Consider the following 12,910-nt stretch of genomic DNA (forward strand, 5'->3'; position numbering starts at 1 on the left):
CACATACTACACACCACACATATACCCCGTACACACCACACACACTGTACACACCACACATACCACATAATACCATACGTACACACCATACAGATTTTGTATACACCTACACACCCTATACATGCTACACACCTTACACACTTCATAAATTCCACACACACAGCACACCACACTCCACATACATGTTACGTCATCTATACAACACATCACCTTCCACACAGATAACTTATTTACACTACAGATACCACACACATCACATAATATCATACATACATACACCATACACACCTAATACACACCACACACTCCCCATACACACCACACTCACTACACCATACACACGAAACATACACATTCAACCCTTCCACATTACATCACACTCCACACATACCAGCCATGCATCGCATACACCACAACCACACGCCATACACAGTATATTGCACACACTCACCCGCAAGGATGCCCCGCCATCACACACACACACATACACACACACACACCCACCCACCCACCCACACACTGCACATTCCTTACCCACCACACTACACACACTGTATCTCACGCACACACCACACAGCCCCCGCCACACGAGCTACCCATTGAATGAAATGGAATTATTTAGCTTTCCCAAAATTTATACTGCCCATCTGGGCAACCCCAGCTATCCTGGCCAGCACATCCTCTGGGCAATCCAAGTTATCCTGGCCGGCACATCCCCTGGTCCCGCCCTCCCTTGGGTCAGCACTGCCTCCGGTGTTTCTGGTGTCTCTGGCTGTGCCCTGGGGCGTGCTTACGTCCCAATTGCCTGGGAGGCTGGCCCCTCTGCCCCAATGGCCGCCTTCCTGGAGGAGACTGGCCTTTTTGCCACTCTCCTGATGCCCAGAGTGGCGCCAGGTGTGGGAAGTCCTACTTCTTCCCCTTGGTGTCTGCCCTTCCCCGAAGGTTTTGTCTCAGTGCTGACGTCTTCCCAGCTAGAAGAGGAGACCCTCAAAGGCGCACAGGTGGGTTTGATTATAATGGTGGTGAATAAGAAAATGCGATTTGGTAAAAGACTCAACCAGTACAAACATCTTTAATAAAGTAAAATGTGCAAGCCCCCTCTGCTCCCACCTCTCTCCCAACCCCTCCCCAGAGGACATGGCTGACAAGCCTTTGGGGGCTCCGCCTTTCTGTGTGCGTTTGCATCCGTGTATGGGCTAGGGAGTGTGTGCATATTCTTTAGCCATCTTGACAGAGCTGCAACTGGGATCTACACACGTGCACTGACTGTAGTTCACTTGCCATTTTCCCTCCAAGACAGGCCTTTAAGATCCCTCACTGTAGTGTGCATTGCCCTGAGTCTTTAAAAATGCTGTGCACCCTTGCAGTAGGCAAACTCTGCCGTCATTTATTTAACCATTCTTTTGTTTACGGGTACTTAGGTCATTTTCAGTTTTTTGAAAGACTGCTGTAGTGAAAATCTTCAGCTGTCATTTGCTGTTGCTGTGGCAGAACGTGGTGGGAGGTGCCATAGGGGTGGAGAGGCCTCGTGCGTGACCGGGCTTTGTGAGGTTCTGACTCTGTCCTTCCCAATGTTCCTCCCACACTGGCTGCCTCCTCCAGGAGATGATGGCTGTGTGAGTGCCTGCCATGGCCCACCGAAAGTGTGAGAGTGCAAGGAGCGGCATGTCAGACCACAGAGCGAGGCCGGGCACCGTTCCCCATGGCCAGGAGCGAAGACGAGGAGCTGCCCTTAGAGGACTAGGTACCCGAGGGCCTGGAACTGGCTGCCCTATAGCCAGAGAGCCCCATGCCCAAGGAGTAGGAATGCCACAACCACAACCCCGATGGGGACTCCAACGACGTGAACAACACCTCCGAGGAGGAGGACTACGACGAGGGCCTCCCCGAGGAGGAGGAGGGCATCACCTACTACATCTGCTACTGCCCCGAGGACGACAGCTACCTGGAGGGCAGGGACTGCAATGGGAAGGAGTACCTGGCCCACGGCATGCACCCCGTTGACACTGACATGTGCCAGGAGCATCCACACTACATGCCTCCTAACTGGAACGACCAGTGAAGAGCTCAGTCACCATTAGAACTGCAAGGCACCCAGCCCCTCCCACCGCCTCGCTTCAGCATCTGCAGCGGCTGTACTAGGAGGTCCCTTGCTCTCAGGCCCCTCTGCTACCTTCTTTGGGACAGGAGAGTCTTACTCTGGGACAGGAGAGGAGTGGCTGGACTAGGCGGGCCTGCACCCTCATAGCCACTGTGCTGAGGGCAGCCAGGACTACCCAGACGGCCACCTGCCCATCCTGGAGGACGAGCCCTCTGTCCTGGAGGCCCACGACCAGGAATAAGATGGCCAGTACTGTCCCAGCAAAGAGGGCTACTAGGGCTGCTACCCCACAGAGGCCAATGGGAACACCGGTGCCTCCCCTTACCAACTGAGGCATGGGGATGGGGACCTGGAGGACCAGGAGGATGACACTGACCCTATCGTGGCAAAGATCAAGAGGAGCCTGAGCATGACCAGCATCACCAGTGCCAGTGAGGCCTGCCCTGAGCATAGACCTGAGCTGGGACCTGGGGACTCTGCAGAGGCCTGCATACCCAGCCAGGCCAGCTGCAACCCCAGCAGGCACGAAGCGAAACCCAAGTCATGAATCTCCCTCCCGAGGCCAAGCACTGTGAAGACCCCCAGAGAGGCTTCAAGCCCAAGACTAGGACCCCAGAGGAGAGGCCGAAGTCATCCCACGAGCAGGTAGAACTCTCCTGTCCCAGAGAATCGAGCAGAGGGGCCTAAGAGCAAGGGACCCAGCTCTGCATCTCTTTTTATAGAGGTGCTAATTCATCATGAGAGCTCCACTCTCCTGACCTCATTACCTCCCAAGGGCCTCACCTCCTACCACCGTTACATTGGAGGCTAGGATTTCAACATATAAATTTTGAAGGAACACTTTTAGTCCATAGTACATGGAAAGTAATTTCTTAAATAAAGTACTGAAAGTGGCTGGATGTGGTGGTTCACACCTGTAATCCCAGCAGTTTGGGAGGCTAAAGCAGGAGGATTGCTTGAGCCCAGGACTTCCAGACCAGCCAGGGTAACATAACAAGACCCTGTCTCTCCATATATAAACATATATATATATATACACACACACACAAAATTAGCTGGTACACACACACACACACAGTCACTCACTCACTAGCTGATTGGTCGGCTGCTTGCCTGTAGTCCTGGCTACTCAGGAGGCTAAGGAGAGAGGATCACTGGGGGCCAGGAATTTGAGGCTGCAGTGAGTTGTGATTGAGCCACTGCACTCCTGCCTGGCCAACAAAGCGAGACTTTGTCTCAAAAGAAAAAAATATTTAAAGCATAAACTCAAAAGAAAAATGGTGATAGATTTGATTTCGCCAAAGTATTTAGACTTCTTTTCAACCAAAAATACCGCAAACAAAGTTTAAAGAGAAACCGTAGATCAGGAGCAGGTATTTGCAATTCATATAATCAACAAAGGATACATATGTAGAATATTTAAGGAATTCTTACGAACTAATATTTTTAAAAGTCAGCCAACCAAAAGAAAAGTGGGCAAACAATATGAACATGGAATTCATAGAAAAGTTAACTTGGCCAGGCACAGTGGTTCATGCCTGTGATCCCCGCACTTTGGTAGGCCAAGATGGTCAGATCACCTGAGGTCAGGAGTTTGAAACTAGCCTGGCCAACATGGTGAAACCTCATCTCTACTAAAAACACAAATTAGCCGGCCGTGTTGGCATGTGCCTATAGTCCCAGGTACTCAGGAGGCTGAGGCATGAGAATCGTTAGAACCCAGGGGACAGAGGTTTCAGTGAGCCGAGATTGCACCACTGTGCACCAGCCTGAGAAGCAGGGCAAGATTTCATCTGGGGGGAAAAAAAAAAGGAAACTTGAAGGATCTGATCTGCAAACATAGCAAGAGATTTAGCATCAATAGGAATGAGGGAATTGGACGTAGAAATGACAAGGAGAGGCCAGGCACGGTGGTTCATGCCTGTAATCCCAGCACTTTGGGAGGTTAAGGTGGGTGGATCATGAGGTAAGAGTTGGAGACCATTCTGGCCAACATGGTAAAACCCTATCTCTACTAAAAATATAAAAATTAGCCAGGCATGGTGGTGCGTGCCTGTAATCCCAGCTACTCGGGAGGCTGAGGCAGGAGAATCGCTTGAACCAGGGAGTCAGAGGTTGCAGTGAGCGAGGTGATGCCATTGCACTCCAGGCTGAGACAGAGCGAGACTGTCAAAAAAAAAGTTAACCAGAAAAAGTAAGTTTTCAATAACAGGTACAAGTCACGTATAATATATAACAAATAGGGCATACACGTATTAGCTAACATTTAAAAATACATTTAAAGACATCCACATAAGTAGCAGAACTATAAAATATTGCACAATTCAGAGGAGGAGTGGGTACCTCCAGGGACTGGTAGCGGAATAAGCCTACGGGGGAAGGTCCTGGGGGCTTTATTTCATATATAAGTTAAGTTTAGTTTGTGAAACCAGAAAGTCTAAAGCAAGTATCATTATATATGAGTATATTCTGATAACGCCAGAGAGTGGTACCCAGGGGTTTGGCATATGGGCTCCTACAGATTTATTTATGTTTGAAATATTTATTTATTTATTTATTCTTGAGACTGAATCTTGCTCTTGCCATTCACTCACCGCAACCTCCACCTCCCAAGTTCAAGCGATTCTCCCACCTTAGCCTCCGGAGTAGCCGGGTTTACAGGCACATGTAACCACGCTGGGGTAATTTTTGTGTTTTTAGTAGAGACAGGGGTTTCACCATGTTGACCAGATCCAGACTAGTCTTGAACTCCTGACCTCAAGTGATCCACCTGTCTCGGCTTCCCAAAGTGATGGGGTTATAGGTGTCAGCCACTGCACCCGCCTTGGAATATTTGATAATGTATTTTATTTTGTTTTAAGGTGTGCCTTTCGGTGAGTGTGCCCAGGAGGAGGATGGCTGTGGAGATGGGCAGGCACCCTCCCTGCTGTGTACCCGGCCCCGTGTCTGGCCTAGCCAGGCCCCAGCTGCAGGCTGAGCAATTGTCCATAGGCCAGACAGGATGATGTCCTGGCCTTGGCTCTGCCCACGACTGCTGCATGCCCTTTTTACAGTTGCTTGGCAGTGGGTGAGCCTGGTTTGCTCCACCAGCTGAGGCCCAGGCTGCAGCGGTGCTGGCCAGAGAGGACAGAGTTAGTGGCATGGGACCTGCCGCAATCCACAGCCAGAGTCAGAGCCGATTTCCCAGTCCGCAGAGTGAGATAGTGGATCTCGTGGTTTCCAAGGATTCATCCAGCTGTTTTCCTCGGCCCAGGGTTTGTCCTGAGGCCTGTGGCTGATGCCCTGGGCTCCAGTCTCTCTAAGCAAGGGAGCAAAGCTGAGCAGAAGTTGGCCTCCACATTCCTGGCATTTCACCTCCATTCTGAGCTTCCTCTCTCTGGCGTCCCCATCAGTTCTGTGCCCCTTCAGGGGGGGCTTCCCAGAGGAAGAGTTGGCCAAAACGGGCCTTCATGTATGATGTGGAAGGAGGAAGGAAAGAGGTAGCTGTTGGCCGTCCGCGGTGTCACTAGCTAGGACTAGGTCCATTCTGCCTGTGCACAGCAAGTCCATCATTTGTGACATGGGTTTTGCAAAAGAAAAAAGATGGATTCACAAGGCAGCCAGAGGAGGAAGTGGAAGAACAGCTCTCAAGTCCACCTCCCCGGCGATAAGGCTGGGAGTTGTTTCCAGGTTAGGGAAGTGTGATGCTCTTAAGATATGGAGGGAGGTGATTGGCAGTGGGCAAAAATGAAGTAATAGTTTCATTTTGTGCAGAGGAGGCCAGGCACGGTGGCTCACGCCTGTAATCCCAGTACTTCGGGAGGCGGAGGCAGGCGGATCACACAGGAGATCGAGACCATCCTGACTAACATGGTGAAACCCCATCTCTACTAAAAATACAAAAAATTAGCCAGGCGTGGTGGCACATACCTGTAGACTCTGGAGGCTGAGGCTGGAGAAATGCTTGGACCTGGGAGGCGGAGGTTGCAGTGAGCCAAGATCGCACTACTGCACTCCAGCCTGGGTGACAGAGCTAGACTTAGTCTCAAAAAAAAAATGTTCAGAGTAAGGCAGTGCAAGGCTCTGGTCAGTTTCCGGGTACTTCCTTAGCCCTGTAGCTTTTGTTCTTGTGGTTACAATGTGGCTGCTGTTTTTCCAGGCCTTGGATTGCCTTTCTGGGAGGGAAAGAGAGGGTTCAAAGGCCAAATCTGTCTCTTTTTAGCTGAAAAACGTAGATTTCTTAAAAATTTTAAGATTATACTTCAGTTTTCATCTTTCGGCTGCAAATAAGTTGTGTCACTATTCTCAACTGCAGGGGTGTTTAACTGGGATTGTTGCTTCCTCTCTGTTAGCTCGGTTTTCAAATTTATGAATGGGTACTGAATTTTATCAATCGCTTTTTTGTTTGTTGCTTGAGCATTTTTTCTTGTCTTTTTATGTTGATAAGGTAGCTTACAGTGATTGGCTTTTGAATGGTAACTCACATCGCCTTTCTGGAATTCAGTCAACTTGGTTGTGATGTATGATCAACCCAATTTTATATTTGGTTGAAATGGGTTTGCTCATAGTTCATTTGGTAATTTTGTACTTAGTTCACAAGAGGAAGTGGAGTGTAAGTTTCCTTTCTGGTGATGTCCTATTAGGTTTCAATATGAAATATTAAGGCTATGTTGGTTAAACAATTTGGAAACTGTTTCTTCTCCTATTTTTCAGAGTTTATATAAGAAGTGTGCTATTTCTTCCTTAAGCATTTGGAAAGAATTCTCTTATTAAGCCATGTGAGACTGCACTTTTCTTTGTAAGGTTTTTAATTACAGGTTTAATTACATAAAAATGACTATTTGATGATTGTTTGTTTTGCTAAGCCGTCTTTGTTGAATCAATTTGTTCATTTTATCTCAAATTTCAAACTTGTTCTAATATTTATCTTTTTTTTTTTTTTTTTTGAGATGGAGTTTCATTCTGTCACCAAGCTGGAGTGCAGTGGTACGATCTCGGCTCACTGCAACCTCTGCCTCCCAGGTTCAAGCGATTCTCCTGCCTCAGCTTCCCACCAAGTAGCTGGGACTACAGGCGCGCACCACCACATCCAGCTAATTTTTTGTGTTTTTAGTAGAGATGGGGGTTTCACCATGTTGGCCAGGATGGTCTCGATCTCCTGACCTCATGATCCGCCCGAGTAGGCCTCCCAAAGTGCTGGGATTACAGGTGTGAGCCACCATGCCCGTCCTCATTTATCTTTTTAATATTGCTGAGATCTGCAGTTAAGAGCTTGTGTCTCTTGTCTTTTTTGTTTTGTTTTTGAGACAGTCATTCTGTTGCCTGGGCTGGAGTGCAATGGCGAGATCTTGGCTTACTGCAACCTCAGCTTTCCGGTTCAAGCAATTCTGTCTCAGCCTCCTCCATAGCTGGGACTACAGGCACCTGCAGCCACGTCCGGCATGAGCCACTGTCACCTTTATCTTCCCTGTCTTCCCACCGCTCATTGTTGCCTGGAAGCTTTTCCCCCGCTCCAATGATCCAAGAGGCGAATGAGCGCGTCTGGTCTGGTGAGGGGAAGAGGCGGGGAGAGGGCCGCGGGTCCGGGCCGCAGGTGAACCGCCTTTAGCTTGGGGGCTCGTTTGCCGGGCCCTTATTGAGGTGTGTGGCTCGGCGCGGAGGAGCTGGGCTTCCCAGCGTGAGCGAGCGGCGGCGGGCGTCTTAGGCAGCGCACTGTAACAGCCTTGCGCCCTGTCCAGGTAAGTTGGGGGGCCCGGGCTGCCTGACTCGCGGGCTCTGTTTGCGGGGTAGACGCGTGCATATCCAGACCAAACGGTGGTGGCGCGCAATCTGCAGCTACAGTGCTCCAAGCATTGCCCTCTGGACTCGGCGGGGCCGCGGGTCTGCGGGGCGGCCGGTCTGCGGGGCGGCCATTGCTGGGATCTGAGGGTGCAGTCTGGTGGCCCCACTCCTCTCTGGCCGGCCGCCTCCCCCTCTCACGACCGGCAGGCGGGTGCAGCAGGGACCAGGAGGCGGTTCTCGCATCCGGGGCAGGGGGCACCGCAGCAAAGGATCCCCGGGTGCCGTCAAGAGGCACTGTCTGGGGGTGCCTGGGCAGCTGGTGCATTCCCTGGCCCCGCTTGGCGCCGGCATGAAGTCCTGGTGCCGGGGGCAACTGGGTTGGGGTCGCCTGTGGGTTCACTGCACCCAGGGAACTCGAGCCCGGATCTTCACCCCCTTTCTTTTCCCTTCATTATAAGGCCCAGAGGGAAAAATTTCTCAGTTAAACACCCCGTTGCTCCTGGGCTGCAGGCTCTGGATTGGGGGCCCGGCGTGGATCTGCCCTGAGGCCGGGCCCCTTCCGCAAGGCAGGCACTGTCTGGCAAGGCTGCCGGCAGGTCTGGCCGCAGATGGTGAAGGAGAACATTGAGACCCCCGCTCCCAAGCAGGGCTAGATTGGGCAGTGGGCCTTGGAGTGCCCACTCCAAGGCCTGAGCGAACTTTTTTTCCTGGCCTGATGCAGTGGGAGGATGAGGGTGAGGACACCTGTGAGGGGCATGCCCTGCAGGTCCCCAGTGGAGAGCAGAGCCTTAGAGGGGCCTGCCAGTGTTAACTTAGTATTTAATGGAAGGAGGAAGGCTTATTTTTTTCAGATCTGTTTAGATAAGACCTGGCAGGGACCAGACATAAATCTTGGTTGAGTGCAATCAGCTCCTAAATGGCCATGTGGAGGGTCAAGCACCCCGAGCTCCATATCAGGCCTCTGGCACTTTTTTGGGGTGGGGGACTAAACTGCCTTTGGCCTCTTTAACCTCCTGTGCCTCTTTTTGTTGTTCGTTTATTTTTTATTTTTTATTTTATTTTTCTTATTTTCTGACCTCTTTGAGAAAGGACAGAGGTTTTAGAAATTAGGACCTGGGGGCTGGGCGCAGTGGCTCATGCCTGTAATCCAAGCACTTTGGAGGCCAAGGCGGGCGGATCACCTGAGCTCGGGAGTTCAAGACTAGCTTGACCAACATGGTGAAACCCTGTCTTTAAAAAAAAAAAAAAAAAAAAAAATTAGGACCTGAGAGCTTTGCAGGTTGAAGCGGGACAGGTTTTTCTAAGGTGCAGCTTGGTAGGTGCTGGGAGCCTGCAGGTGGCTTTTTCTCAGACCTCTGGGTCAGGGTCTCTCCAGTGAGGTGAGGCAGGGGTTTCTCCTGTCCCAGGAGGTGTGGCCACTACGTAGGAGACAGAATCTGTGTCTCCCAGTCCGAGGCGTACAGGATGCCCTTCCCTCTGCACTCACTCCTAGGTGACCTTGGGGGTTGCCTTCTGCAGCCTGGGCTGGAGAGGTCTCCTGAACTTAGGATCTCTTGGGCAGGAGGGCTGGGGTGACATGGACATGGAACCTGCCGGGGCTCTGGGCAATGTCCAGGGCATGAGTGGATAAAGCTGGAGCTTGCGGCTGTGTGCCGGCAGCCCTCCCTGGGTGGGTGCTAGCAGCACTGGTGGGGGGCCCTTGGAGTGGGATCCATGGCTGGGCGATGGCACTAGTGATGGGGCACTGAGTCTTCCCTCTCATTTTTTAGGAAAGGAGGTCTGTGCCTCTCTCTACTGTCCAGCTCCTGGGCTCCTGGGCTAGGAGAAGCTGCAGGCTGAGTCCCATGGGGTGTGAATGTGTGTGAGCGGTAGAGGTGGGGTGGACGCTGGAAGCGGGTGAGCTCTTCCTTCCATCTCCCCCCAGCCCCTGGCAGCCACCATTCTACTATCTGTCTCTATGTTTTTTTGAGATGGAGTCTTGCTCTTGTTGCCCATGGCTGGAGTGCAATGGCGTGATCTCAGCTGACTGCAACCTCCGGCTCCGGATTCAAGTGATTCTCCTGTCTCAGCCTCCCGAGTAGCTGGGATTACAGGCTCCTGCTACCACACCAGGGTAATTTTTTGTATTTTTAGTAGTGATGGGGTTTCACTATTTTGGTCATGTTAGTCTCGAACTCCTGACCTCAGGCGACCTACCCGCCCGGCCTCCCAAAGTGCTAGGGTTACAGGCATGAGCCACCGCACCCAGCCTCTACTTTCAGTCTCTTTGAGTTTGACGATTCTAGGTGCCACATCTGAGTGGAATCATACAGTCATTTGTCTTTTTGCAGCTGGCTTTCTTTTGCTTTGCATGATGTCTTCAAGCCCCATCTGTGTTGTAGCATGCATCAGAATTTCCTTCCTTCTTAGGGTTGATTACTGTCTCCATTGTATGGATAGAGGACGTTTTGTTTGCTGTTCATCCCTCAGACGTTGAGAATATCTCACATAGTAGAAAGAATCGAAGAAGCCTGTGAGGACTTCATCTTGGCTGCTCATGCTTTCTGTACCTCCACCCTTTGTGAGGGTCGGATGGACAACCTGAGCTACCTGCTTATCCTGCTTGGAGCAGATCGGCCAGGTGCTGGGCGCAGAGGATGCAAACTGGAGCAGGAGGCAGTTCCTGCCCTCAAAGTACGGCAGTGACATGCCATGTTAGTGCCAGCCTTTCTGGGGCTTTATAAAGTGAAGAAAAGAACCTATATTCATCCTGAAGGCTTTGTGACCACAGGCCTTGTAATGGATGCTTCTGTGTTCCCAGTTAGGTGAGAGCTCTTGGAAGAATCTCCTTTATCCCAGGTCCGCTAAGAATGGAAAGCCCCTCTGGGTGACTGTGACTGCAGTAGCTGGTGCGATCATCTGGTCACTTGCACCAGAGCCTGGGAGTTTGTGGCCTGCCAAGCTCACCTCTCATACTGAGACCAATAAATATTATTCAAAGTTGATACCCAGAAAGAGAGTTTAAAAAATAGAGAGGTGGAAAATAGCCACCAGTAGAATTAAAATCAGAAATAATGACAAGGTTGGCCAGCGGACTTGGTAAGTCCAGATCGGGGAGTGATGTTTCATTATAAGCTCTTTCAGCATTTGCTTACTTTGGTGTAAGTAGAAGAATTGTTTCATTTTTTTGAGGGCCATGTACAGCAAAGGACTCACCATCTGTCAGACACACTGATCAGTTTTCCTGGCAAGGCAGAGTTGGAGGTTTCTGTCCTCAGGTGTGTGGGCAGGGATGGCAGCTTGCCTTAAAGTATCCAGCAGCACCAAGGGCAGGAAATGAGAAGTGCTCAGTGATTGGTGGGATAATGGCATCTAGCACAAGGATTCCTGCCAAAATCTAATGGTGGCCGGGTGTGGTGGCTCATGCCTGTAATCCCAGCACTTTGGAAGGACGAGGCAGGTGGATCACTTGAGGTCAGGAGTTCAAGACCAGCCTGACCAACATGATGAAACCTCATCTTTACTTAAAAAAAAAAAAAAAAAAACTAGCTGGGCAGAGTGGCATGGACCTATCCCAGCTACTCGGGAGGCTGAGGCAGAAGAATTGAATGAACCTAGGAGGCAGAGTTTGCACTGATCTTAGATTGCCCCACTGCTCTCCAGCCTGGGGGACAGAGCAAGACTCTCTCAAAAAAAGCAAAACAAACCAACCTTAATGGTGTGCAATAAATGAAAATGCTGCCCCAGTTAGATGCGACTAGCATTTTTCAGCAACCTTCAAGGTCTTGTGTCATAGGAATGAAGATCTCAGCATTTCCCACCTATGGAGGGGTTGATGGAATTTTCAATCCCAGGCACCCTGGGCTGTGCTGAAAGCCTCCGCTCACTCTGCCGGGGTTAGTTGGGAAAGAGAGCTCCCGCTGATCTCTTTTAACCCTCATCCTTTTGTACCACAGCAATTGCTTTCCTAGACATCAGAACCGTGGCATCTTTGAAAATTCTAAAAAGCAATGAAGCGATTTTTCTCTTTTCATTTTTTTTTTTGATACAACTGTCTCAGTTTGAAGTTTTGTTTTCAAATTAGTTCTAAAAGTGTGCCTGCTTCACATCATTTTTATTAAAGGGGCTTGATATGAAGTTAGTTAAAAATTCAAATATTTAGAGTTTCAGGGCCCATCATCTTGGTTTTAGGGGCAGTACCTCAATTTCATATAGTGTTACTCTTCTCCAGAAAGATGGGTAACTGAATAATTTACATTTTATGGTTTTTATGAGAAACATTATTTCTGGTTATAAATGGTAAACATCTTTTAGTATGTGCAGTAAAAAATACTGATTATGTTAGGTAAAAAAAAACATAAGATGTGATTTTAATGTTCTCTTCCTGTAAGTGCCTTCTGGAGCAGAAGGTTGTCTGTTCATGGATTCTCCATCTTGGATTTGGAAACTATGTTGCACTGAGACGTGCGTGGTCTGTAGGGAGGAGCCTGTGGGCAGAACAGTTTGGGTTCAGCTGGCCGCCTTTCTACTCTGTTCAGGGAGGCTGGGTCTCAGAGAAAGATGGCAGCAGTTAGGTCTTGTTGGGAAGAAAACACGGCTACCAACCTGAGACAATTTTGCCATCCCTGAACAAATGCGGTAGTCGTTTGCCTACTTTTGGGGACGGTACCTGTGGTTTGTGCAGGACGAGGTGGCAGCTGGCTTGCCTGCTGGCCTGTTTGTTGGAGATAAGATGCTCAGACCAACTGCTGCTATTCAGGGATCATGGAAATAATGAATGCACTTCCCTCTGTCCCCCAATCTCATTTGCATGTCTTTGGAGCAAAGCATGTATTCTTTTTCTTTCTTCATCTCAATTGAGCTTTTAAATTAAATACGTGTTGCCTAAGCCATTCAGAAATGTTTCACATTTGAAAAAACAAAAGGTAGCTGCCTCCATGATTCGTTTGCCCACCTGTACACTGTGGCCTTGTAGGACAGTCCCCCCTTGGCTGTGCTGAGCCCATCTTGAGTGTTTCTGGTTCTAATCAGAAGTGGAACAGTTTCAGTGCTTCTTAGAGGTTCATGTTA

General features: G+C 49.9%; 1 long non-coding RNA gene across 3 annotated transcripts in view; it reads left to right on the forward strand.

Moving 5' to 3' along the window:
- Positions 1–12,910, forward strand: part of LOC116533149 — a 35,783-nt gene that overhangs the window by 1,491 nt on the left and 21,382 nt on the right. The gene's annotated exons all lie outside the window — the stretch shown is intronic.

This window comes from Sapajus apella, unplaced genomic scaffold, assembly GCF_009761245.1.
Source record: "Sapajus apella isolate SASKATOON/1434 unplaced genomic scaffold, GSC_monkey_1.0 scaffold80, whole genome shotgun sequence".
NCBI lineage: Eukaryota > Metazoa > Chordata > Mammalia > Primates > Cebidae > Sapajus > Sapajus apella.